Source organism: Mixophyes fleayi, chromosome 6 (genome assembly GCF_038048845.1).
Source record: "Mixophyes fleayi isolate aMixFle1 chromosome 6, aMixFle1.hap1, whole genome shotgun sequence".
NCBI classification, from domain to species: domain Eukaryota; kingdom Metazoa; phylum Chordata; class Amphibia; order Anura; family Limnodynastidae; genus Mixophyes; species Mixophyes fleayi.
Window position 1 is genome coordinate 186904730 of NC_134407.1, and position 27495 is coordinate 186932224.

The 27495-nt window shown below is 41.0% G+C and overlaps 1 long non-coding RNA gene across 1 annotated transcript in view; it reads left to right on the forward strand.

The window, feature by feature from the left end:
- LOC142160512 (uncharacterized) overlaps positions 1-14699 on the forward strand; it is a 39361-nt gene extending 24662 nt beyond the window's left edge. Inside the window, exon 3 of the long non-coding RNA XR_012693251.1 lies at positions 12627-14699. This is a non-coding gene — a long non-coding RNA (uncharacterized LOC142160512). The remainder of the gene's footprint in view (positions 1-12626) is intronic.
- The last annotated feature ends 12796 nt before the right edge of the window (positions 14700-27495 follow it).

Here is a 27495-nt window from a genome sequence, read left to right on the forward strand (position 1 = left end):
ATTGCAATCCATAGCTCCTATTATCGAATGAGAAAATAATCCAAATCACAGGACAATTACATTGTTGAATTCCCCAAAAATTCACTTTGCAGCGACTCAGCTGAATTCACCTTTTTTTTTATATCTACCAGTATAGTGTGCCGATTTGCTTAGTCCCACCACTGATTTTGCTTATAATTTTAGCTACAGTTAGAACCTTGTAAGACAAAAAAAACCACTGGTTGATATTGCAATGGGGAATTTTACATCTATATAGCTAAGAGCACTGATGACATGTACAGAAAAAAAATTATAGGCTATAACAACAAATACATAACAAATACATTGGCTGAAATCGCAATGTATTGGCTGAGAAAAACTAATAGCGCCAATTACAAGTACACATTAAAATTGGGTTTCAGATGTTTGCCAGTACTAAATGAAAAAGGGGGGAATCTGTACAGATAAGATTAGTTTGTACAGTGTAAGTGTAACTTGTGTAAAAAATTCTGGAGCGGAGATCATGCTGCTCCAGATCATGGGGTCATCATTCTCCCAATGCCCCCGCTTCTCAATGCAAATTTCAGCCTATAGCAGCAGGGGGTGGGCCAGGATGAGACTACTTGTTGTGAATGGTTTCATTAAGTCCCACCCCTACAGATGTGGGAGGTTGCACTGTCCTCTTGGGAGTCCGAGAGATCTCCTAGAAATTCGGGAGTCTACCAGATATTCTGGTAGAGGAGGCATCTATGGTAAAACCTCCCCCAAAAAAACAGGCAATATTGCTGTACTGTTCAGACAGCTATGTACCAAACAGAAGTGTATAGTGTGGGCCAATGACAGTCACATCTCACGTCATGAGTCACAGACGGCATCAACAGATGTTTGTCCCTAGTTCAGTAAGGAAAAATGAGCTGTAAGCTCCTTTATTCGGTTGTTAACATGTGTTCATGCTTGCTTGGTTTCTTTACATCCCATACCCCGTTATTGACTTGATTCTCCAGTGGGCGTTTGTTAGGAAAATATTTGGTGAATCGGGATGGATGGATGGATGGATTTTTGATTTAATATGCTGACAGTGAATTTCAGAATCGGCTGAATTGATTGCCTTTCTCTACATATATTCAACCGTAATGAAAAGAAAATAATGTCTAAAAAAAAAATAATGCAAAACTTCTGTGTGTACAAGGGATAAGTTAAATATACTCTATATATGCATACAACGCTAATATAGGTATCAACAGCAAGTTTTATTGTCATCATTTCAGTATACATTATAAGAACATGTGAATTAAGATCAATGCATCCCTTGTATAATTATTACAGATAATGCAAGTGGGTATTCCATGACTAGTTTAAAAGCATTCTGTCTATGACTTTGTGGTTTTATATGGTCACATAACTCCGGTGTGATTTCTAATAGATTAATCATTTACAGAAGGGGTATCCCATATGTAATATCCCACAGGAAAAGAAGGAAGGCAGGTGGCATGATAAGGGTTTAACATTGAGTTAAAGCCTGACTCTTCTCCATCTACAACAATTTATAATCTGAACCTAGTGCAAGATGTAAGGTACAGACCTAGGGCTAGATTTACTAAGCTGCGGGTTTGAAAAAGTGGGGATGTTGCCTATAGCAACCAATCAGATTCTAGCTGTCATTTTGTAGAAGGTGCTAAATAAATGAAAGCTAGAATCTGATTGGTTGCATCCCCACTTTTTCAAACCCGCAGCTTAGTAAATCTAGCCCCTAGTTTTGTCTGTTGTTTGCTTCCTATTGTAGCTGAAAGGGAGGTCCCCAGCGACCAACAAAATCACCTTAATATAACCAATGGAAACCCAGTGATAGTTAATAGACAATGTTTTCCTGAACAAATTTCAAGGGGAGGCAGGACTTAGCAATCTGCTGAACCTTTCTTATAGAGGCTTGTTAGCAACTGATAGCTTGGCCACTAAGTCAGTCCAGCTAAGTATGACTGTTAATTTGTGTTGTAGCAGAACTGGTGCTAAATAATCTTTATCCCAACAGGTCTGTTGCAACATAAAAAGTCCCATTCCTCCCCCAGTCCAAAAACAAACTGGTAGGTTCATTGGCTTCTGATGAAATTGATCCTAGTATGTGTGAGTCTGTTTTTGTGGAAGAGAAGTTAGACAAAGCTTTACTAGAGCAGAGACTGATTTGAATGATTAGCATTTTCAGTAAAGCACTGTGTAATATGTTGGCGCTATATAAACAAAGGTTGATAATATTAATTGTCGGTATAACAGCAGCATATATATAAAATCCCAGCAATAAGCAATCATGGTTATAGGCACAGATTTAAGACAATAAAACAAGTCAAAGTCAGGTCCGCTGAATCATGCAAAAGGAAATATGAAGCAAGAATTTCTTATTACTACTGCCAGGGTAGAGGCAAAAATAATATATGTAGGAAAACTTACACCAATAGAGTAAGCTACATTCACTGTCCACAGTGCTCCATTTACAATGCTGATCTCAGTGATCTATAGGTTTGAAATAAAGGAGTGCAGGGCAACAAAGCATGGGCAGATGTCAGACAAAATGGGGTAATAGGCAGAAATCATGGTGGGGCCCCTACAATGTAATTGCTAGACCAGTGCTATTTAATATGCCATAAGCCATATTACACAGTCCAATTGCAAGACACATTGGCAGCTTCATTATGCAGACCCCATTGTACAAACCACACATTGCATAGAACCCTTTTTTGACTATATTGTTTTTAAACAACAACCTCTCCTCCAATGACAGCTTCACTGTCATAAAATTAAAATACTGCTGAGGATCATACCTGCAAAGTCTCCCTCAAGGCCCCGGAACCTGTCTTGCTATATGTTCACTAACCAGAGCTCCCTGCATAAGCCTGTGCAGTGCTTCCTGGTTTAGTTACCATTCATCAGCTAGCAGTGGTGAGCTCCAGAGAAACTTACAGTGTGAGCAGTGGAGTGTTGACAAAAGACAAAAAAAGTGTCCACATTCTAAGCACTATATGTAAGAGCAAAATATTCTGAAACATATGTGGTGCCAAAAAGGCAAATCTAAATTGTATCTATTGCCCACTATGAGCCAGGCCTTGTGCTAACTATACAAAGTGCCATTTATAAATATGCATAGGCATATCCGTCGCCAATTATCTAATATGCAGAACAAGGTCTGATGTCATGCCCAATATGGGTAGCTTTACTTAGTGTCAAATCTAATGTGCAGAGCCGTATATTGTGTCAAGTCTGACATATATCGGATGCCAAATCTAATATGCAGAGCCATATCTGGTCCCAGGTCCCAGTGGCGTAGGTACATCTGCACTGCATGTTTGTCTGACAGTGGAGGTGCCGTGTATACTTGTCACACGCTGCATGCACATAACAGAGGCCCCTCTCCTTGTCTGACTGCTCCAAGTAATGGAGTGAGATGCAAAGAATTCTATCATCTGGAACCTCCACTTAACTTTGCGTAAACTTCAGGCCCCCCCTGGAAAGCACAGAGTGTCTTTGAAAATAGACCATTTAACACTATGTGCATTACTGACCACAGATCTGTGATCATAACTCATAGAGCTATGATCACCTAGAGTTATTGTCACAGTGCTGGCACTTTCCAGGAAAGAACCACTTGGCTGCGGCAGCTATCAGAAATACACCACTTCCGGCCAGGGCCGGATTAACCATAGGGCTAACTGGGCTACAGCCCAGGGGCCTATGGCATCCAGGGGGCCCTTGAAAGTGCTCAGCAGCAGTATTGATTGGTCAGGGGCGGGGGCGCCCCCAGCTTGATCAGTGCTGCTGAGCACTTTCACTGCAGTACCTCCCCGGCGAGCTGTATTCTCCTTACTGAGGAGATCTCGAGAATCTCACTCTCACGAGATCTCCTCAGTAAAGAGTGTACAGCGTGCCGGGGAAGGAGGAGAAGGAGGTAAGTGCCAGGGGGGGGTGGCTTGGATCACCAGGGGGGGAGGGCCGGCTCGGATCACGGGAGGGGGGGGCCCTCATGGGTGAATGGAGGCCCCCTTAGCCCAGGGGCCTCCATTCCCTTAATCCGGCCCTGCTTCCGGCCAAGCCACAAACTCCTGAGAGGACTGGTCGTGAGGTTTAAGCTGAACTCAAAGGATTACAGAAGGTAGAATAGTGGGGGGAGAAGACGAGGTCGTAGGATTGGAGAGGATAGAACATTGGGTGATGAAGTCAAAGTAGAAGGATTTGAAAAGATTTTAGCAGTAGGGAACATAATACATATTGAAATTGTAAGGCCTAACCTATAAATGGCTTATAGAGGACAACTCCAAATGGCATGGGCATCTATTCTTTATTGCATCCCAAATGTTACTTACAGGATGAAAACCCCTGGCTAAATTTCAGTATTTATAGCCAATCCAGATGCAATTCATCCAGTGGCTTTTATTCCCCTTAAGAAGCTATGACCACTAACAGGTAGGGCCTCATTGATGAATTGCACTGTATGTGGCACACAAGTTAGCAATGCTGCCTCACAGCGTTGGGGTCATGGGTACTATTACAACCAGGGCACTCTCTGTGGGGAGTTTGTATGTTCTCTCATGCTTTCAAACGTTTCCTCTAGATGCTCTAGGTTTCTATACACAGTCCAAAAAAACCAAGCATAGTGATAAGTTAATTGGCTTCTGGACAAATGCACCCCCTTGTGTGTTGTAGGGAATTTATACTGTAAGATTCCACCGGCCAGGGACTGATGTGAGTGTTTACATATTCTGTACATGTGCTATTTAATATGGTTTGTGCTATATAAAACAATTTGTGCACCAACGTTAGTACCACCACTTTCAAAAATTTAATTTTGGGGGGTTTTCTCCTAGATTACTGTATGGTTTAGCCACATTTATGGCTGAAATCAATCATAAGTGAGGTCTGTTTTTATTTCATGGGTAGCTTTTTACTGTGAAGCTATTTATTACAGTACACCTAGAAATGCTCTTTTATGCCTAAGTGTAACTTGAAGGCACAAAATAGACCCCATTAAAAGTATAGGATGAGAACCGAAGACAACCTGCTGATCACCTCTGAGCTTGTGCTTAATCAACAACCTTTTTCTGGTGTGGAAATTGGTATGTGCCCGTATTGCAAGAAAGGGCCATAAATAATGCACCATCTCTACCCCCTTTATCTCACCGGTGCATCTACGCTGTACTTAGCCAGAAACATCTCACTCAGTCTAGCTATTCCCCTCAGCCTGTGCAACCTACTGCTACCCGGCAAATGCTTCCATATCGCTGCAAAATTCCAAGTGTTTGGTGAAAATCTAGGACCAAAGCCGATTTTACACATTGGTGGGTGGACAACAGGGGCAGGCTGGGCTGGGGGCAGGGGGGCATCTGCCCCTGGGCCGTTCCCATACGGGGGTACCATGGGCTGGGTCACTGGGCCAGCTGTATTTTTTTCCCTTTAAAATGTTCCTAATAGGCTGCTGAGTCAAGTCTTGCCCCCCGGGCTAAAATTTGCCTGCCCTCCCCTAGTGGACAATCTCATCCCATATTCTGTTACTGCTGAGACATTCTCTAGAACAAAGCTTCCAGCCGCTATCAGTAGCCTTTCCACACCTCTAACAATCTCCTAAAACTTGAATAAACTACTTTTTGAAAGTGAATATGCCATCTACAAAAAAAATCTTTAATGCCTTAAAGCACATTTCCTTAGGAAATGTACTTTAAAAAAATATGTTTCTCCCTCCCCTATATTGGTATAATAGGAACCTCCTTCTACCGCACTGGGGGGGACCACTAAAGAAATTGGGCCTCCATAAACAGGGTGCTCACAGCTGAATGCGGCAGAGTACTCTCTTGGCCTTCTAGTGAATTCATTCTGGTGATGCGACGTGATTTCAAAGTCCCTGTGCATGCTGAAATCACATGCTGTCACCATAATGAATTGGTGACATGACGTGATGGGGGTGCTCAGCTCTGCATATCAGACCCTCCATTGTGGAGAGGGCTGGTGGAGTTAAAAGGACAGTTACTAAAGTGATAATGTCCTTTTAAAAATGTAAACCATAATCTGTTTACACACAAAAACATTTGTGATAATGATTCTATTGATCTTCCCAGATCAATTGCAGGTCCTCCTTATGATCATAGATCGTCTGCTGAATTTGTCATCATCTTTGAAAAATCTGATCTGTGTGTTTACTATTTGTGAGACAATTCATCCTGGAGCTAAATGTTTCATACGGAGTACTTAATATCTCCCAACAGTGGGCTTCCTTCTGAGTGGGGCAAATGCAGGGCCGGATTAACCCGAGGTCTAACTGGGCTACAGCCCAGGGGCCTCGGGCATCTAGGGGGCTCTTGACAGTGCTCAATGGCAGTATTGATTAGTGCAGGGGTGGGGGCCCCAGAGACAGAAAAAGGTAAGTGCATGGGGCGGGTGTGCGGATCACGGGGGGGGGGGGGGGTCAGCGGCTCACAGGGAGGGCGGCCTCATGGGGGTATGGAGGCCCCCCTAGCCCATTCCTTTAATCCGGCCCTAGGCAAATGGAGTACTTTCACATCATGTTGGGGGTGTGGCTGCATCAGAGGTGGAACGTACTCTGCACCCTGAGAGTGTTCTTGAACCTAAGAAGTGCTAGGCCGCCCCTAAGCCCATTCCCTCCCTGAAAGGCATCTGCCACTGCTGCACCTAGTGCCTGCTCAGCATGGCGTGTGTGAACATGCCATTCAGCTTCCAGGGAGTCAGGACAAACGTGACATCTGTCGGGACAGCAGGAAAGTCCCCTCAAATCAACTTCCAGCATAATTAACACCCACCTCTTTTCCCTCTGTACCTTTATGGTGGGTGGTGCTTTATCTAGGACCACAAATCTTTTGCTTAAATAAACAGTGTGCCAATTAGTGGGAAGTTTTGCTAACCACCCTTTGTAAAAATTAAAACATTAGAGGTGTTAGAGCTGTACAACCATCCTATCGGCAGTGGTTATCCTTTTATGTAAATACTGGGACCCTGCTGAACAAGGAGCAAATGGGAGGGCTCCCCCCCAATAAAGTAAAACCGATAAGGAAAATGCTGAGGGTGGGCGGGGAGTGACCATTAAAAAATAATGGTAGATGATTAACAACTTCAGGGAACAATGCCAGGATAACCGTGCCACATTGTGCGGACAAAAACACCACTTAGGAATTCTGCACATCAGCTGGCTACATCCTGCCATTCTATTTTTTATTTTGTTCTTTAGACAGGATTTCACAGCCTGCTTTATTGCTTCATCATCTACCCAATAAGTTTCTCTGCCAGGAACAAATAAAAAAAAATACCCTGTTCATTTTGCCTGTTTTCCGAGCTCTGTACTGGCCTCCTGTGCTCCCCCCTCGTAGGAATTCTAAATGAGTTGTATTACATTTTAAAGAATAAATGTGCCTCTGGGATTACCTGGAGTCACTTATATGTCTGAATGTCATTGATTTTTGTCCTAATTGTTATTCAGTATGCTAATTCCCCCTACAAATCTACCGCGCTTATTGATCCCAAAAAGCAATAAACTCTCCCACAAACAAAGCAAGCGTTATTGCAATGTTGGGAAAACATCATTTAATATCAATAGGCCATTTACAATTCACGTTACCTAAATTTCACCCCTGAGCAAAAGCATGATACTTTACAGGGGCCCTGAGGACTGAAAGATAGACTTCTGCTTAACCTCCAACGAACCAAAGGAATGAATCTCTTAAATCTAAACTGCAGTAAGCAGATCTACTTATATTAGAAACTCAGCACTGTCCTGCTAAACTGGATATTATACATAGGAACCCAGCGCTGTCTGATCTGGTACTGATAATATGCAGTCAGTACAGCTATTATATAGAAACCCCGCACTGACTGATCCTGTCCTGATAATCTACATTCATGAGATCACTGGACATTATTATATAGAAACCCAGTACTATCTGATCCTGTCATAGGCAAACCGAGCGGGGGGGTTTCCTAGTGCCTGGAAACCCCCTCCAAACCAGGGGCACTGTATCATTGTGGCAGCTGTACCCTGCCCCCGCTTCACACAGCTCTGCTTGAAAAGGGAGAGCTGCGTGCACCTAACAGTAGTGCACACACCATTGCCCATGTATATTATGGGGATAGGGAGAGTTGGAGAGCAGCCAATCACTGCCTAAAATAATAGCCACATGCATGCTTGTCACACCCACTGGCGGCATGGTGTGGAAACCCCCCTCTACAAATCCTGCGTTTGCCCCTGCCTGTCCTGATAATCTGCAGTCAGTGGTCACTGGCTATTAGACAGAAACCCAGTCCTACCTGATCCTGGTTTGATACTCTACTGTTAGGAAATCTCTACAGAAGATAGAGGATTCATGCAGCTTCCTCTAGGGGCTCATCGTGACTTCTGACCCAAGGGTTGTTCATATCATTATTTTTAAAATCAAGATGTATAATTTGAAAGCTGAACAGTGAAATTAAACAAGAGACTGACCCTTTTAAAGTGGTGCAAAATTAAGTACATTTAAACAATTATATATAAACTGCTGTAAGGATAGTAAAATATGAAAAGGAAATTAATCCACTGTAATGCCTAAAGATAAAAAGTACTGCAGAGGAAGAGGGAAACAGGGCCACAGTTTGCTAAGATAAAATAGGAATGTCAATATAACACTATTGATTATGATACTACTAAAACATTGATACTACTAACATTCAACTCTGGGGCAGTAGTGACAACACCAAAGGATGGTAAATGGGTGAAAACTCTAGTGCAGTGGTTCCCAAACTGGGTGCCGCGGTAATCTCACAGGGGTGCCGCGGCCAGGGCCGGTGTAAGCAAGACGTAGGACTACTTAGTAATTATTTTGGCTTAGGGGTGTCTTGAAAAAATTATGGAGACTCTAAGGGTGCCTGAAACTGAGAAAGTTTGGGATCATCATCATCATCTATTTATATAGCGCCACTAATTCCGCAGCGCTGTACAGAGAACTCACTCACATCATTCACTGCTCTAGTGATAAAAGTTTTAACATAACCAGTTTCTGTTAGTACCATGGAAGGTCCAAACATTTCTGCAGGTGTTGAAAGAGTCCAGTTCAGATAAGGCCCAGTCTGGATGGGTTAAAGCACCAAACACAATAAAGAGGATCACTTATAGACTTTCAGTACTTCTTTATGTGTGCAAGCAAGGCCGGCCCTTTGTGCGAGTTCCCAGTAAAACCGTGTGCAATCAAACATAGGCACGTGATGCCACAGAAGAGCATTTGCTCTGCAGTTTTACACTTTGGTGAAGGAGGACCCTGTTACAATTCAGCACAGCCCAAAGACAAAGCGGTTACATCAAACAGCTCCTGACACAGTTATTTATTAAACAAACCCCTCATATTGAATGATTTTGGCAAGTCTATACTGCATTCTGCAGGTCTACAATTTAAGTGAAGAGTCAAAATATTTTCACTATATATTTTCATAAATTAATCCTTCAGTTTTTGCAGTTTATCTAGACCAGTGGTAGTCATCCTGGTCCCTACCGCCCACTAGAGGGCAATTCAGCTTTCAGGGTGGGCAGTGGGGTTTTAGCAATGTACCACAGGAGCGCTAATCTCCATTTCCATGGCAGCCCGATTCCCGTTGGCCTAATGGTAAGAGGAAGGGGGGCAGGACTCCAGTGTCTGAAATGCGCTACTGTGCATGCTCCTGAAGTTCGGCTTTTGCATTAGTGCCCGCAGTGAGCGGACGCATCTAGAAGCTGCTGGGTACATATTCCTTAGGACTGGGTTTAACTTAATTTACAGTTTTGGGAGGATGTCCCCTTAACCAGTGATAGTCATAGGTACAGACTGGAGGCACCTAATAAGTATATTATACTCAATATAAGTATAAGAGATCCTGTCCACCGCAACAAGAAGTATATCCTGCACGGAGGCGCAGAAACTGTGTCACAGAGTGTTACAGGGCACACCAACACCCTGCATGTATATATGTGACTACAGTAACCTGTATATGCGAAACTGCAGAGATTGACGTTTTCAAATAAGCTTTTGCAAGTAGCAAAGTATAATTAAATACAATAACCCTCCACTCTAAAAATTACTTTGCACTTATGCTAAATTGAGTTACTGCGGCACTGGTGGGCGGTAAGGAGATTTTACCATCAACAAAGGTACAAAAGTTGGTGGAAGGTATTATAAGGTTGAAGACCCCTGATTTAGACCATGTGCTTACGAGAATGTTTGCTTGAAAGATCCTGGTACCATGGCTTTGATATCAGAAACGTATGTTTTGTTGATTTGATGTCTAGTACAAGAGAGTCCCCTTTTAGACAAACGAAATTAAATAGTGACAGTGTTGCATTCGTGTTTGCAGTTACCTGAAAGAGTTAACGTGGGGTGTGGGTCTGGCCAGTGATGCTGAGGGGAGGTCCTTGTGGCTTTGTAGAGGTGATGCATTTCCTGGGTAAGTCACTCGGCTGGCAAAATCCCACCCACCCACGCCATTTTTAAGTAAGCTTTAGTGTATTATGGTGGTTTAGCATAAAGCCGGTTGGTAGGTTTTCAGTTTTGGTGGGGAGGAAGGCACTGCGATCAGCGGCTGATATAGACGGCTCTATCGTGATTGGCGCAGGTATCTGTCCCCTTACAAGGCAATCGGTTACTCTTGTCCCTTCTGTGGGGAGGGGCCTCGCCCGGCTCAGTAAGGGAGGGGGAGTGAGTAGTGAGGTGAGTGCAGTTTACTCTGACGTCAGGTTAGGGCCGGCCAAGCAGTGGGGTTATGAGAGAAGTGGGTGGACTTAAGGCTATATTGCCATGTCCACGCTTGGTTGGGTATCGCTGGAGCTGCTCTTCAGTGCCCTTTCTCCGCCACCAGGTTTAATTAGGTTATAATAAAAATATTTTTAGTGCCACTTTACTCAAGTCTCCGTGTCTTTATTCTATATAAGTTGTTTATATTATTTGAGGTATTGTGTAGAGCGAAGAGCATACACAGTGAACTATTTATTATTTCCCAAAGCATTTCTATATTAGGAATAGATATTTGCAAAATGAGTTATTCATTGAAATCCTATGGAACATACTCAGAAGCCCTCCATGTACATCTAAGAGAAATGTCTATAAAATACTGAAGTGCTAATATAGCCTAATGCCTCTCTCTTGTCCTGTAAAAATGATAGTTCTAAAGGCACTGATATATACGCCCTAAGCTTAAGCCATATTGGGAAGAGGTAGCTCATTTACATTCATTCTGGCACTCTGCACCTTATTGGCTCTGTTTGTATAATAGCTAAACCTATTCCGCAATTGAAAAACTCTTAACGTTTGGTCAATTATATTCTAACGGCAACTCGCTGCCTGATTACTCTTCACTGGAAACATCCAGAACTCCCATCCTGAATGCATCCAATTCAGGGAATACAGTATGTTAAGCATATGGAGTCACTAACTGCATGAATAAGAAATACCATGCATATCTTTGAAAAAGTATGGACGCCACGGAATACCTTAGGGGATATTAGATAACTAAATGTCTAATCATTGATTTCTATGGACATATATTGACTAATTGAGCTTCGGCTGTATAGCCTGCACTATGATTACCTCCTTCCTTCCTTTCCGGTCTTTTTTTTATATTTTAATTTTTTCCTTTTATTATTGTTGTATTGCTATGATAATTGTAGGCATATTATGTCATTTTTTTAGGCTTTGCTCTGTTTTATTTGGAAAAATGTGAATAAAGGGTTATTAAAGTTACCTCAACCAACATATGGGGAGTCCACATTAAACTAGTTTAATAAAAGTATGTTATATGTAATTAATGCTGTATGTATATATCATTCATATATCGTCTATGGTGTGCAACATGCTGACAATAAGGTAATACTGTATGTAATACTATAGTAAATAGCAAGAAGACATTTTTCTACATAGATAATAAGACATTTATGCTGGTGTAACAATGATTTGAAGGAAAACATTGTAATACCCTGTACGTTTTTGGTCTAAGATACATGTTTTTCAATGAAAGATATGAACATAGATAGATACACAGCATTAGCAACATTAGTGTTTCTAATGGTTAATTATAATTATATTCAAATACTGATGAAATTAAACTAATATTAAATGAATTCAGTCTTTTTCCCTTAAAACCTTCCTGTTAAATATTTGCTTCTATATCATTAGCACAATAAATAATTTTGAAGATTATCCTGCAAGCGAGACCACCAGGCTCACCCACAGCAGTAACCTAGTTTAAAAGCCGTCACATCTTTGGGTATATTTTACTCTTGTCTGGATTTAGAAATGAGATTTTATAGGATGCCCTGTGGGGTCTTGGCCGGGGGGAATACCCTCCTCTCCCTTGAGAACATCACAGTGCAGGAATGCAGAGATTGATGCTAAATAAACACTGAACACTGTAAAAAAATAGACTGGCACCGGAGATTAGTGCTGCGACTTTGTAGTTAGAATTTTTCAGTGTAATGTAAATTAAAGACAGAGTTAGATTGATGCACCTATAAATGTCCGTAACCTAAGTTCTCTGGTTTTATTATTTATTTTCAAGGTAGGTGTTTTTAGCTTTTGGTCAACGAGTGCCATTGTGCAATGATTTCCCCCTTCCTTGTGATCACTTGGCTATAAATGGATTAAATTAGCTTTTTCTTTGTTCTGCAGTTTTTTGGGTGTCCTTTCCTAGATGGTATTACATCTTCAATGTGTGATCCTGGACTCAGCAAGTGAGCATATCACCCTTTGGACGGAGATGTTGTAGCCTCTAGACGAGATTGCATGTATAATAAACAATGGAGACCAAAGTAATATGGCTGCATGGTGGTTAGCACTTCTGCCTCACAGTGCTGGGGTCATAAGTTCAAATCCCAACCATGGCCTTTTCTGTGAGGAGTTTGTATTTTCTCCCTGTGGTTGTGTGGGTTTTCTCCCACACTCCAAAAACATACTGGTAGGTTATTTGGCTACAGACATAAATTAACCCTAGTGTGTGTGTGTGTGTGTGTGTGTGTGTGTGTGTGTGTGTGTGTGTGTGTGTGTGTGTGTGTGTGTGTGTGTGTGTGTGTGTGTGTGTGTGTGTGTGTGTGTGTGTGTGTGTGTGTGTGTGTGTGTGTGTGTAAGGGAATTTAGACTCGAAACTCCAATGGGGCAGGGACAAATGTTAAAGACTAATTTTTCTCTGTACAGCAATGTTGGATTGGTAGCACTATTTAAATAAAGGATTATGATGACAGTGTTAAGTTAGGCTCTTTTGGTTAAGCTTGCTGTTAGAGTTAGATATCAATCCAATAGAATAATGCCTTGACATGGCAGGTAGGCCAATGCGTATTGGATAAATAATATGATCCAGAGAATGACTGGAAGTTAGACGTGCATCTTATTCAGGATTTAACTGGCAGCAGTGGTACAGACAACAGTCTGAAGTCTGGTATACAATAACGGAGACAAGTTAGTAGTGGTGGTCAGGGTCAAAGCCGGGGTCTGATACACAATAGTGGAAGCAAAGTGTGGCGGAGATGATTAGAGTCAAAATCAGGGTCTGGTACACAATAGTGTAAGCAAGGTTTGATAGCGATGGTCAGAGTAAAAGCTTGGATCTGGTACACATAACGCAGAGGAAAGAGAAGGGCTAGATACAGCTGTGAGAACTCAATAATCTGGCTACACGACCAATGCGCTGCCAGATATATATAGTGATTGCGGAGCACCAAGGGCCAGTGATGAACCTCCGCACCTTCTATGTCTCTGGATGCCTGACAAGAGATAACGTGTCAGTGATATCTGATAGAGAACTTTTGATGCAGACTGACTATAAAGTGCATACACAGTGGAGAAAGAGAGACTGGTCGGATTAGTGCTGTGATCTTGGACAGCTACAAAGAAGAAGCCAGAAATGTATTAAAAGTTGTAGGAAAGCCAATAAGTTAAAGTGGTCTCAAGGTGTACAATCCCTTAATGTTAAAGTGGTCTCAAGGTGTACAATCCCTTAATGTTAAAGTTGTCTCAAGGTGTACAATCCCTTAATGTTAAAGTGGTCTCAAGGTGTACAATCCCTTAATGTTAAAGTGGTCTCAAGGTACACAATCCCTTAATGTTAAAGTGGTCTCAAGGTGTACAATCCCTTAATGTTAAAGTTGTCTCAAGGTGTACAATCCCTTAATGTTAAAGTTGTCTCAAGGTGTACAATCCCTTAATGTGCTTTTTGCTACAATTCCCTTCAGAGATGAAAGCACCTGCTTATATTTCTTCCCACTTTAAACAGTTGTGAATCAATTGACAGTCATATTTCACAGTCCACATTTAACATAACTGGAAAATATGCTTACAATGGCTTTTTTTTTTTTAGAAGAAACAAGAGGGCTTCATGACAGAGTACAGCTAGTACATAAATACCTAAGAAAAGACACTTTGGCAGATAATCCATATGTGGCAGCCACTTTTAGAGCCTATATATTTTTTTGCTGCTGACTAATAACCCTATATTGGAAAAGGTGAGCAGAAAGCTAACAAGGTGTCTTTCTATTTTACACACATTAATTAACACCCTACTGGTTACACATGTCAGTGTCACACATAAGGGAGAAGAGGGCTTTGTTAACACCAGTTAAAATGCCAGAGCATCCCATTAATGCCGGCAAACAAGATTATCTGGCTAAGGAAGCATTTTGTCGGGGTTGAGTAAAACCTTTTGATACAGTATATAAAAATTAGGAATGTTCACTGACCCCCGTGTTTTGGTTTTGGATCTGTATTAACTTTGTGTTTTGGTTTTGGCAAAACACCCTCACGTGTTTTGGTTTTAGATCTGTATTTTGTTTAAATAAATTGCTAAAAAATGCTAAAATCCCATAATTTGGTTCTTTTTTTGCTTCTACATTATTATTAACCTCAATAACATTAATTTCCAGTGATTTCCAGTCAATTTTTGTCAAGTGACAGGAGCACTGCTACCCCTCCTGTTTCTGTGTGAGCAATGGCACTGAGCAATGTCACTGGAGAATGGAGAGTGACAAGAACACCGCTACCCCTGTTTCTGTGTGAGCAATGGCACTGAGCAATGTCACTGGACAATGGAGAGTGACAAGAACACTGCTACCCCTGTTTCTGTGTGAGCAATGGCACTGAGCAATGTCACTGGAGAATGGAGAGTGACAAGAACACCGCTACCCCTGTTTCTGTGTGAACAATGGCACTGAGCAATGTCACTGGAGAATGGAGAGTGTCAAGAACACTGTTACCCCTGTTTCTGTGTGAGCAATGGCGCTGGATCTCCTGGGGAGGGAGGTAATTATAGAATCCAAAACCCGCGAGATCCAACGATGCAACAATGACTTCTTTCTTCAGTTCAGATCCAAGGAAGCGGGAAAGTACCGAGCTCGGCTTGGTACTCAGATTGGCGATGTTCGAGGGAGGGGGGGGTAAGTTTTCGGAACACCGAGCCTGAGCATCTCTAATAAAATTATATACTTCGACATAAACAACCAATAATCTAAAAGTATACCTAACTCCCTAGAAATTATAGGAGGAAAGATATATCAGGAGTTATTTTTTTAGACCCACAAGTCTTATGGTCTTCATACTTATCAGATGGTAAACAGCTCACAATTGGATGATTAGACTGTATGAGCCTTGCTAGCTAATGTTGTTATGCTATATAGGTAATGATTGACACATATCAATGTGTAATAGAAGGTTTAAGACGTCACTGTCCGTGGTCCTGACCAGTTGTGTCTGTGGGCTCTACAGACATGCCTTGATGCAGTGACCTCTTCAACCTATGTGATACAGCAGACTACAGATGTGCACGTTGAATACAATGTTCTGGATATAATACAGATATGCAGTCCTGCTCTGTGTATGATACCAATACACACACTGCTCTGGGTTAATAATCCCAGTTTTTCCTCCATTAAGAACACACACATACATGATTCAACCTATATAATGCATATACACATGCTGCTCTACACATACACTGCCCAATGCTTCGCTCTCACACGATCAATAAATCACATCATTCACAGATTATGCTGCGGTTTGGTTCATTCTGTAGAGGAATCTCTGTGGGTTCATCAGTGGGTTAATTGCTTTGCAATAAGGAGGGGGACAATAGAACTGGATTGCCCTGGCCTCTCATACACAGGGAAAAGAAAACAGGAAAACGGGAAAATGCAAACTACCTTAATCACTGTCACTGACATATACTCTTCTGGCTGTCTTGCAAGAAACTGTTTATTATTCTATATCGAAAGTAAGCTTAAAATGTTATTGATAACATAAATGTTTTATTTTGGGTTATTTTATATATTTAGATAAATATAGTTATATAGTTTTTGTTAGTTTTCTTACACAGTGGTTCATTTTATAAAACAGTTATTCTAAACTGTTATCACACTGTAAAACCAACATTTACAAACAGTTTTAGATACATTCTGAAGTGGGGCAGTCGCAGATGTGTCTAATAGGTTATCCCTATGTATGTGCTCTTAGTTTAGTTACTACTGCCCACAAAATAGCAACACCACTGGATTATATTCTGTGCAGAGGGCAAGAACACCTTTTCTGAACTGCGTCCTACAGACAGAACACAAGAAGCAATAGCGTGGAGTTGATCCGTAAGAAGAATTCCGCTCAAAAATGTCAAATGTAGTTCACCAAGATATAAAAAGACCTTTCTGACAGTGCCCCTATTCTACTACTACTTTGTGATATCAAAGAGGCAGCACCCCAGCCCCATTCTTCTGGGAACTTTCCACTCACACTGAACAGTTGGAACCTTCTCTGCAACTATTTTTAAATATCTTATACATTTTAAGTGTAGGGTAGAGTTGTCCTTTATTATGGGCAAATTGGCACTACAACAGATAATAATCATTCCAAAGTTGGAGACGGGACAATAAACGTTGGAATTTGGTTTGAATATTGAATTTTGTCACTGTACCAATAGAATGCATATCTTTCTGGATGTCTTTTCTTCTCCTTCACAATAACCTTCTATTGTCATATCTTAACTTATCTAATAAAGACACAGAGACTGTATAAAGTGGCTAAATAGGTCACAGTTTATTAATACTAAATCTTGGTGGTGGAGAAAGTGCACTGCTGGCAGGGGCAGACTTGGCTGTGGGGCAGGAGGGCATTTGCCTCCTGGGCTGGTCACAAAGTGGGATACCTTGGGCTGGGTCACTGGGCCACCTGCATTTTTATTCCTTCAAAATATTCCTAATAGGCTGCTGAGTCTAGGGCAGCTAATCAACTAATTACCTGAACCAAGCGTGGATGGCGAACTGGTCCTGAATGCACTTAACGCCAAGAGCTAATCCCTTACTGCTTGGCCGGCGCTAAATCTGGCGTGAGAGTGTCTAGTACACCCCCTCTAGACTCAATGGCAGATCAAGGGATCCTCCAACTAAAGGACCATGAGTCACGTTACCTCGAAGGGGACAGTGACCTGCGGCCAATCAGCGATAGCGCAGTATGTATCAGCTGCTGCTCGTAGTGCCCTTTCCACCAACTGTGCCTGCTCTGTGGTGATGGGAAAAAGATATGGTTAAAGCATACATTGCACGGCTGCAGGCTAGTCTGTCACCTGGGCTGGGTGGTGGGTATCTTGTGAAGAAGAATGGGGCAGTCTACACAGCCAGAGGGGACCTATATAGAAATCCAGGACACTCCCACCTAACTACTATTGGTCAGCCTGGAACCAAGACTATTAACTCTTTGCAGGCAAGTGTAGAGTTACAGAGGCACACATGTCTGCGTTTAAGTGGTTTTGTCTACAGGGACTCTCTAGTTATTAACAGAAATGTCTCATTCTTTAGTCTCATTAATGTTTTGAGGTCCTTGAGCACTCATGGGGTTAACTAGAAACCTAAGGAGCATTTGAATTTAAATTTGTCAAAATCATAAAGAGGAGAGAAGCAAAGGTAAATATTCTAACAGCGACAAATAAGCCGATTCTGGCAATGAATGGTCTGTAGTTCACATTATATATGCAGAAAAATGTAATTAGCTCAGCAGGGGACAGTCACACAGGCCCTGGTCACTGCTCTAACCAATAAATTACCACAAGATCCCACTGCTTGCTTAGATGTGAGGAGCAAAATACCTTGGCCTGATAGATTTAAGAGGCAGCTGTACCTTTAGAGCAATGCAGTTGAAGCAGGTAAAAATTAGGCTATAATTTATGTATCATTCTGCTTTTCTCATACTCCCTGCCTTTAGTTATGGCAGAGGGAGAAGAGGAGGTCTATAGATTTGTAATTAGACAATCTACCACAATTCTTAATTAGTCAAAGGCCCGATGCTTGAAGTCGAGTCCAAGTTTTGAGGGGGGGGGGGGGGGAAATAATAGGAAAAACGCTTCCTACTACGCTCTTAAAGACATTTTGCTAAGCACACTTAGCATTTTGAGGAAAATTGGAAGTTTAAGGTCCTAATTACCAGGTAATGCGCCCTTGGAGGAAGGTGCATGTCCTGGGGCAGGACGATAGTTGATCTGTCCCTCTAGTGACAGCACTGGAAAGTTCAGACTTGTAAACATGTCAGCCGGCGTTTAATATAGCGCGTTCTACTCCAGTGAGACTGATAACCCATCAGTCACAGCGTCACACATTAAACCATTATAGTGAAAGAGTTCTGTCCTTTGGGTTCTGTCCTTTCCTCACTGTACAGTTTACAAGCTATATCTAACCACATTATCTATAGCATGCAGTGCCCTCCTCCTTTCATACTAGGGATAGGGAAACTGACACCAACTTGTATGCAATGACGAGTGTTGAGTGAAATTAATTGTACTTTTACCTCCAAAATATTTCCTTCTTTCTTCTATTTTAATTTGACCCTTAACTTTTATCCTCGTTCTCTAGAAAACACGCTCCTCTCTCTCTCCTCCTTTCATGTTGCTACATTCTCCTTTCCTCCTCCAGATGAGACTGGAATGCATTGAGGGAATTTTCTATACATAATTTAGCCCCATCCATTTATCTGACGGACTGGTGGAAGTAACATAGAATAATTGATAAACGCGGCACATTAATACTCTTGCTTGTCTGATACATCAAACCGCTCGGACATTGTAAATACGTTGGCAATAATATTTTACCCGGGTAGAGAGTGCCTTTAACAAATGTGACTTATGTGATTATGATTCATGGGGATCTCGGAGCTGTTCATCATGGGCCTGAGTCTGGAAATGTGAGTGAAAAATACTCTCATTTCAAGTCAGTGAAAGGAGGATTATCCAGTATTGTAAAAAAAAAAAGAAGAGATAGGTGTTTTAAAACTGTCAAAAGCACACTATTTTCTTCAGGGGAGTCAATAACGATAGACATGTGTATTACACACAGCAGAGTGAGTCTAGATCACAGCATGCAAGTTGACAAGAATTCATGCATGAACCAATCTAAATAAATGAATTGATATAGGCTAATAGAGAGGCAATAACAGTCACTATTTCCCAGGAACTGTCCTGGCAATATATTAAAGAGCACCTGTCACTGGCACAAAGTGGAAACCACCATTTGTTTAGCAGAACCAATGTCTATTAAAATGCAGCTTATCTGGTCACTATCAGACAGGGATGTCTCTAGACAAGCTTGTTCCCAGGACTAAACTAACAAATTTGAACCCAAAATTCAAAGCCATCCTTATACAAAACAGTGGATGTGGTTGTACAAATAATAGAGAGCTCAGTCAATGGCAACATTTTAAATCGAAAAACAGATACAGGAAGCCCAATGACCAAGTCCAGGTTGCCCAGTATGGGACCAGCCCAGGGGGCGGGGGGTGGGGCAGATACCCCCTTGTCCCCCCAGCCCAGCCAGCCTTTGGTTTTGCAACTGGAGGGGTGATTCATTAGACAGTGGCTTCTGGCCACAATGTCCCCATATTTATTAGTTCAGTGATGGCTAACCTGTGACACTGCAGGTGTTGTGAAACTACAAGTCCCAGCATGCTCTGCCAGCTATTAGTTAGTTATCTACTGGCAAAGCATGCTGGGGCTTGTAGTTTCACGACACCTGGAGTGTCACAGGTTAGCCATCACTGTCTTAGTTCCGTTACAGGCATATTAACCATTTCTGTAGTAGATGAAAATACATTTTATCTGAAGGCATTTAATGAATGCCTGTATTGTATACCGAGCCCTTTAGAACAGGAAATGAATACATCATATATAGTATATGAAATAAAGAACAATCAAGTAGTATGAAAAGAAAAGTAGAATCATGTTTGTCTAGCAGCAGGTTGCTGGAACTACTGTAGTCGCTCTTCCTATGTATGAGCGTGATACACTTCCACCGTGGAACATGGAAGTGAGCAGGGCTTTGTACACTACAAACAAACAGTATTGTGGTACAACAAATGATTATTACTTTAAAAAAAACACATAGAAAAGCTACAAGCAAAATGCTTGTGACATGTCTGAGAGTATGTAAAATGCACAGTTCTTTCCAAGGAATATTATGGAATAATGTGATTCTTTCAGTGTCGGCACAATATGTAGTATGTTTCCTTATAGACTATAATATATCTTACAATGTGTGGGAAACTGTAGTACAAAACACAGAGCTGACATAGTGCTACAACTTGCGCATATGTCTGACAATTAACGTCTTTGCATTGAAATCTACAGGCTGCGGAAAAAAATTAAAAACAGCCAGTACTTGACTGTGTCCACTACATGCAATGTGAAGATGGGTTTAAGAGGCATCATGGCAGGTTATACCATACAGCTCCCTATTAATTTCCTAATAGTGCTGATTTACATCTCGCTGCAGGAGATTTCATCTCACTAGCTCATCAATGAAACAAGGCTCAGAGTGGAGCCAGCATGGAAATTGGAGACAAATTTACCCCCTACCAGGGAACATTATACAGCAATGAGAATTAAATAAGCACAGATTAGGCGGTTATCAAACCAACCAGTGTAACAATGACAAGATTTTATCAAGCTTACCCTAGAAGGGGGGAAGAGGGCACGTATACTTTAGCCTATAATATAGATAGATAGATAGATAGATAGATAGATAGATAGATAGATAGATAGATCAAATCAGCTGTCAAAATTAATAGAAAATATTCAAGCTCATATAAAAAGCATTTCATAAGGCTATAGACAATTAAAAAAAGGATAATATATACCTACTTAAATTGGTTATACAACCTTAGTTTTTGGAGGCTGCCAAGGAATCACTCTGAAAATGATCAGTACTGGCCTATATATACGGATAGAAATGAAAATTCCATTATAAGGGCAACTACTTGCTTTAGTTAACTGTGTGACCTCTTTTGATGGCTACATCTTACGTACAATGGATTCTCTAGGGAAACAGCCATAAAAGTAAGGGTTATGCTGCCATTTTTCTACATTGCATTACAAGCAGACTGGGGGATATATTTACTAAACTGTGGGTTTGAAAAAGTGGAGATGTTGCCTATAGCAACCAATCAGGTTCTAGTTATCATTTATTTAGTACATTCTGCAAAATGACAGCTAGAAAATGATTGGTTGCTATAGGCAACATCTCCACATTTTCAAACCCGCAGTTTAGTAAATATACCCCTGGAAGTTATATAGTTACTGTCATTGAATTTTTATAGAATTTCTAATGGTATTCATACCAGCCTACTTTGCCAAAATTGTGAACACAGAGTATGGAAAAGTAATGTACTACACTGAGTTCATAAGTCACCAAATGGAAAAAGAAATAAAAATAATTGATGCCTATACAAAACAGGCCCAGTATAGCAATGATTATTAATGATGGGACAATACTATAGCAGCCTATATTTAACTGGGAATGATCTGCTATCCATTCCTTATGAACACTTGTGTGCACTGCATCATACTTGCAGAGGAAAGGTCATGTGACAAGTGTATTAGGGGGTGTGGTGACCCATTATGCCACGTAGCCCAGCCCCTGCTAGAAAATCACTAGGAAATTAAATTAATGGCGCTGCCTAAGAGGGGGCAGGACTAATGGTGCAAATTTGATTCATTAAGCCCCGCCCCCACAGAGGATGTCTACTGTTCCGGAACTCTGGACATTCCGAGAAAGTAGGCAAGTATGTACTATACTATTATTAGTATTTATTTTTAGGGTGTCACATAAACAAAGGGTCACAATAATGTACAATGCACAATTAGAACTGAAGCAAATGGGTAACTATTAATACCAATAATACAAGAAGGGTAATATAAATCAACTAATCAAGTTATATTTCAAAGGACAAGCCACAAGTGGACCTGTCCTATATATACAGTGTATATAGAATATATACTTTTTTTTCCCCCCAAGATAAAGGGTCCTTGGAATGGCCCTCCCCTCAGCATTGCTATATTTATAGAAGTTTCCCTGACCCTGCTGGTCTGACACAATTTGCATTGTACTAGTTGGGGTCAGTCCTTCAGCCACCTGGAAAATGAACCTGGTCGGGTTTCCTCTACCAGAATTTGCCATTTCCTCTGCATCTTATACAGAGATTATCTTGCAGAAATGTTTCTAGCACTGCAGGAAAATAGCGCCATAAACAGGAGAACATTATAAAACCTGTGGAACATTATGTATACAAGTCCTTCCTTTTAATCTCCCTTTGCAAAAGTTTTTGTGTTATTCACATTCAATTGCTCCTCTTTATAAGTTAGAATATGAATGTGCAACGCTCTTTAAGAGGGGGGCAGTGATGTAACATTGCAGTCCTGAGAACCAAGTCCCCCAGATTTTAGGATAAACAGAGGTTTGGCTCCAGCAATCCCCACTACTATTAATCTGCCAGCATGTGACAAGGACAGGATAATGGGTCGGTAAGGTCTCCAACCAGCCTTTTCCTCTACAGTAACCTGGAGCACTGCGCTTTGTGTTATTCAGGAAAGCAGCGATATGCTCCCATGTACTGCATCCCCATTCTCTAATCCAATATAAATGAATATGCCAACACGCCCATTCCAAGCCCACTTGTGTAATTTGTCTAAATGCAATTGTTAGCCATAGAGCATACTTGATGCTAATTTAGAGGGCACTGTTTGGGAATGAAGCATTACATGTATCCATACTTATGGTGAAAGTATACTCATAATAAAACATTCTGATATGTTTTAAAGGAAGTGAATAGTACCGTTTCCACTTTTCTCGAATGTCAGAACAACTTGGATTAATCATAAAATTTAGAAGCCCGGCTGGCAGCACGGTGGCTTAGTGGTTAGCACTTCTACCTTACAGCACTGGGGTCATGAGCTCAATTCCCGACCATGGCCTTACCTGTGAGGAGTTTGTATGTTCTTCCCGTGTTTGTGTGGGTTTCCTCCAGGTGCTCCAGTTTCCTCCCACACTCCAAAAACATACTGGTAGGTTAATTGGCTGCTAACAAATTGACCCTAGTCTCTCTCTCTCTGTCTGTGTGTATATTAGGGAGTTTAGACTGTAAGCCCCAATGAGGCAGGGACTGATGTGAGTGAGTTCTTTGTACAGCGCTGCGGAATCAGTGGTGCTATATAAATAAATGATGATGATGATAATGATGATGATGATGAAGCCACTAACGTCAACTGAAACATAGACTGTCTTGGTAGCAGCAATGCAGGCTACAAGGAGAAATCACTAAAATATTCATGAAGATGTCCTTTGTTTTTATGACCAGACAGGATTCAAATCTCGGTCCTCTAGATAATATACTCCTTTGTATGCTGTCTATTCTGCGGACAATGAGCAGCAGATCATGTGTCTCCAGCCCTATATAAAGCAATCTCAAACATATTGTCCGTCACGCTAAGGGACCCCCACAAGGGAGTGATGGACTTTGTCATAGGGAACGCAAGTCACGGCCCCCATAACCAGCCTCACTAGCCAGAAGCTGAATTATAACAATCAAACAACCGAGAAAAGGCACCTGCTTCCACATTTTGGGAACCAATGCAGAGAGTGAACAATAGATTAAACAGAAAGAACTGGAGTGCACGGCATGCTTGTCCTGTGTTCAATTGTTGTACTGTTTGGGGACATTGCGAATTTGCTTGATCAGTCTAAATTGTGTTAACAAATAATGCTTCTTCTAATTCTATCAATTGCTCCATTATACTAATACCAGTTTAATGACCAGAAGTTCCCAATCTCCTAAGGAGTAACTTTTTTTTCTCCTGCATAAAATATTTTAAGCGGCACGGATGATTCTTTCCAACTTTGTTCATCTGAGATAACACCACTCTTACTCCAACTAGAAAGCATCAACCTCTAAAATAAAGGTATAAGGTCTCCGGTAGAAGGACTCCTGTAGAAGGTCTGCTGTAGAAGCACTCCTGTTTATGACGTTCACTCCCTTCTGCGTGAGAGCCGTTATGTGAGTAATACTGAAGAAAAGTTTCAGAGTCATGAAATGTCTGGTGGGCTTTTAGATATAATCGTTATCTCTTAACCCTTACTAGGAACTATCAGAAGTCCAGGGGGTATAATTACTGAAATGCAGGCTTGAAAAAGTGAAGTTGTTGCCTATAGCAACCAACCAGATTGTAGTTATCGTTCATTTAGTACATTCTACAAAATGACAGCTAGAATCTGATTGGTTGTTATAGGCAACAACTCCACTTTTGCAAACCCACGGTTTAGTAAATATACCCCCAGATGTTGAGATAATATATCCTAAAAATAAAACCTGTAGTTATTCAAACATAAACTTTTCTCATATCACATAGAGACTGTTGTCATCACATTGGCATGTTGGTGATCAGAGAAGAAATCTGAAGAGAAAATGAAAATATTGTCCAAAGAGAAAATGATAAAACAATATGGAAGATTACAAAAACAATGAATCAATGAGATGCCCTTGTACTTGTCTGCTTTAGTCTGGGCTAAATTATGCACTTCCTATAAGTTTTGTGACTACTGAAACTCTACAAACGTGATAAAAAAGCTCAGATAACAAAAGTAAGAGAATAACTATTTTGACAATGAGTTTGTTTAGGCCTCTGAGCTCTAAGCAGGGTCTGAGAGTGTGGTCTTTATTCTCTGCCCATGTCTTCTCTATTATATTAGGAAATATCTCAGGTCATGGAAATAGATGAATTATACCCTCCAAATGGAGAGGTACCAGGCACAAAGTCCATTACACAATCATATAGATGGTACAGATGAAACTGATGAGTGGGTAGAACTGGAAGGATTTCTGTGGATGTCACAAGTAGCGGCCAAATGGGAACAAGCAAGAGGTGAAGTCAAAGGAAGCAGAGGAAAGACTATGCCCAAAATTCCAGTCCAGGACAGGAGTGTGAGAACTAGAATGTGATTGGTTGCTATAGGCAACATCTCCACTTTTCAAACCTGCTGGAAACTCGCAGATTGATACATTTAACCCCAGATGTCTGCCATATCTGTCCTAATCCTGGATTACTTGTACTAACTCTGTTGACTCCTTCTGTGTTTCTCTTTTAGCTAAGTTCTACGTCCTGTGGAATTGATCCTCGGGTTATCGGAAATAATACTGTCTGACTTCTTCTCTACAGTCTGCCCTTTTTCTCTGTTCCCCCAGCTACCACCCTTCCTCTTATCTCTAACAACTCAAGTCTCCCTACTCACATGGACTTACCTGTCCATCTATTATGGTTACAACCCCTACCCAACACTAGTCCCTTTCTAACTACACATTTACTTTTTTTTTTAGATTAGTCCTAATTTAAATGAAAAATGATCTAAATTCATAGGTTTCAACTTATGTTTCTACAAATGTTCAGGAAAAAACACTTATTTTCACTTTTTTTTGCCCTTGCATTCTAGAGATTTTTATTTTACGGTTAAACGTGCAGAAGGGGCTTTGTAAATATAACCCCAAGTCCCGTATCCCATTCCATGCACTCTCTAGAAGAGTGTATCTAACATTCACCTTCCCTTCTGCTTTGGCTGGCTGATAACAGAGACCGAAACTCTGGTTTAAACTGAGTATGCCAATGGTGGGTTTATAACACGGCGGTAGGCTCCACATGTGTACAAAGGACTACATACAGCCGTCCCTGAGGATGAAAAAGCTGCCAGAAAATGTATAGCTTACACTCACTTTACTAGAGTGCACCTAACCAATGGTTACTTATAGAATAGGGCTATATTGACATATTTACTTGCAAAATGGAAAAAAGTCCACAAAGATGTGTTTAATCACATGCCATAATGAACTACATGCCATGAACTACAGCCAACTTTTCAACCCTCAATATTTTTACTGACAGTACAAAGATAATGGAGCAATGTGACCAACAGTTATTTTGCACAGGATACACAATTAGGGTATTTTATAGCTAGAGCATTTGCATTTCCAATGTACCATTTGCATTAGTCTAACATTACAATCTGTATGGATTTTGGGTTCAGGTCACATGAGCAATTAACAGCTGTACATGAGCTTCTTGCAGCTCTACCTAGCCGATAATGAAAAGTGCAAGACAGTTTAAAATTAGCTGTAAAACACTAGAGTTTGGTAGCCCTGTGTTACATCAGCCTGTTTGGTCTAATATTTGCCTTATGAACCGAAAGTTTATTCTGATTAAAAGGAGGATATTAGTATCAGAAAACACTTCCAGAAGTTTCTTATACATCATTGAACTTGTTCCATCATCATCATTTATTTATATAGCACCAATATTTCTGCAGCGCTGTACAGGTGGCTAAGTGGTTAGCACTTCTGCCTCACAGCTGGGGTCATGAGTTAATTTCCTAACCATGGCCTTATCTGTGTGGAGTTTGTATGTTCTCCCTGTGTTTGTGTGGGTTTCCTCTAGGTGCTCCGGTTTCCCCCCACACTCCAAAAACATACTAGTAGGTAAATTGTCTGGTATTAATTTGACCCTAGTCTCTCTCTGTCTGTGTGTGTGTTAGGGAATTTAGACTGTAAGCTCCAATGGGGCAGGGGCTGATGTGAGTGAGTTCTCTGTACAGCGCTGCAGAATCAGTGGCGCTATATAAATAAATGATGATGATGATAAAAGAAGATAGGAGTTACATTGATAGTTAGCAAGATATTCAGCAACAATCCTCATCTGGTGATCAATTTAAAAAGTAGAGCCGTTCAAGTGATCAATATACGATGGAATCCCAATAGATCCACCGTTCTGGTGACAGCACAAAGCACAGACCACATTCTATTAACAATACACAATGCAGAATACATTAAAGTTGCCAAAATATGGAGCTGCAGCCATGCAGGGGAGAATATACAAAACACAGCACCCATTTGAAGAGTAAAATGCACATATATTGAGCAATGTGTAATATAGAGCACATTATTCAGACTGATTTACAAATCCAGAGACCATTCAGTTGACAAATACAGAATACAGAGGCAATTTAAGTGACCAATAATCAAAGAAGAGCCAATGCAAAAGACCAATGCACATAATAGTTGCCCCATTCAGATAACCAATCATTATTATCAGCTATTAATATAGCGACACTAATTCCGCAGAACTGTACAGAGAACTCACTCACATCAGTCCCTGCCCCATTGGAGCTTATAGTATTAATTCCCTAACACACACACACACACACACACACAG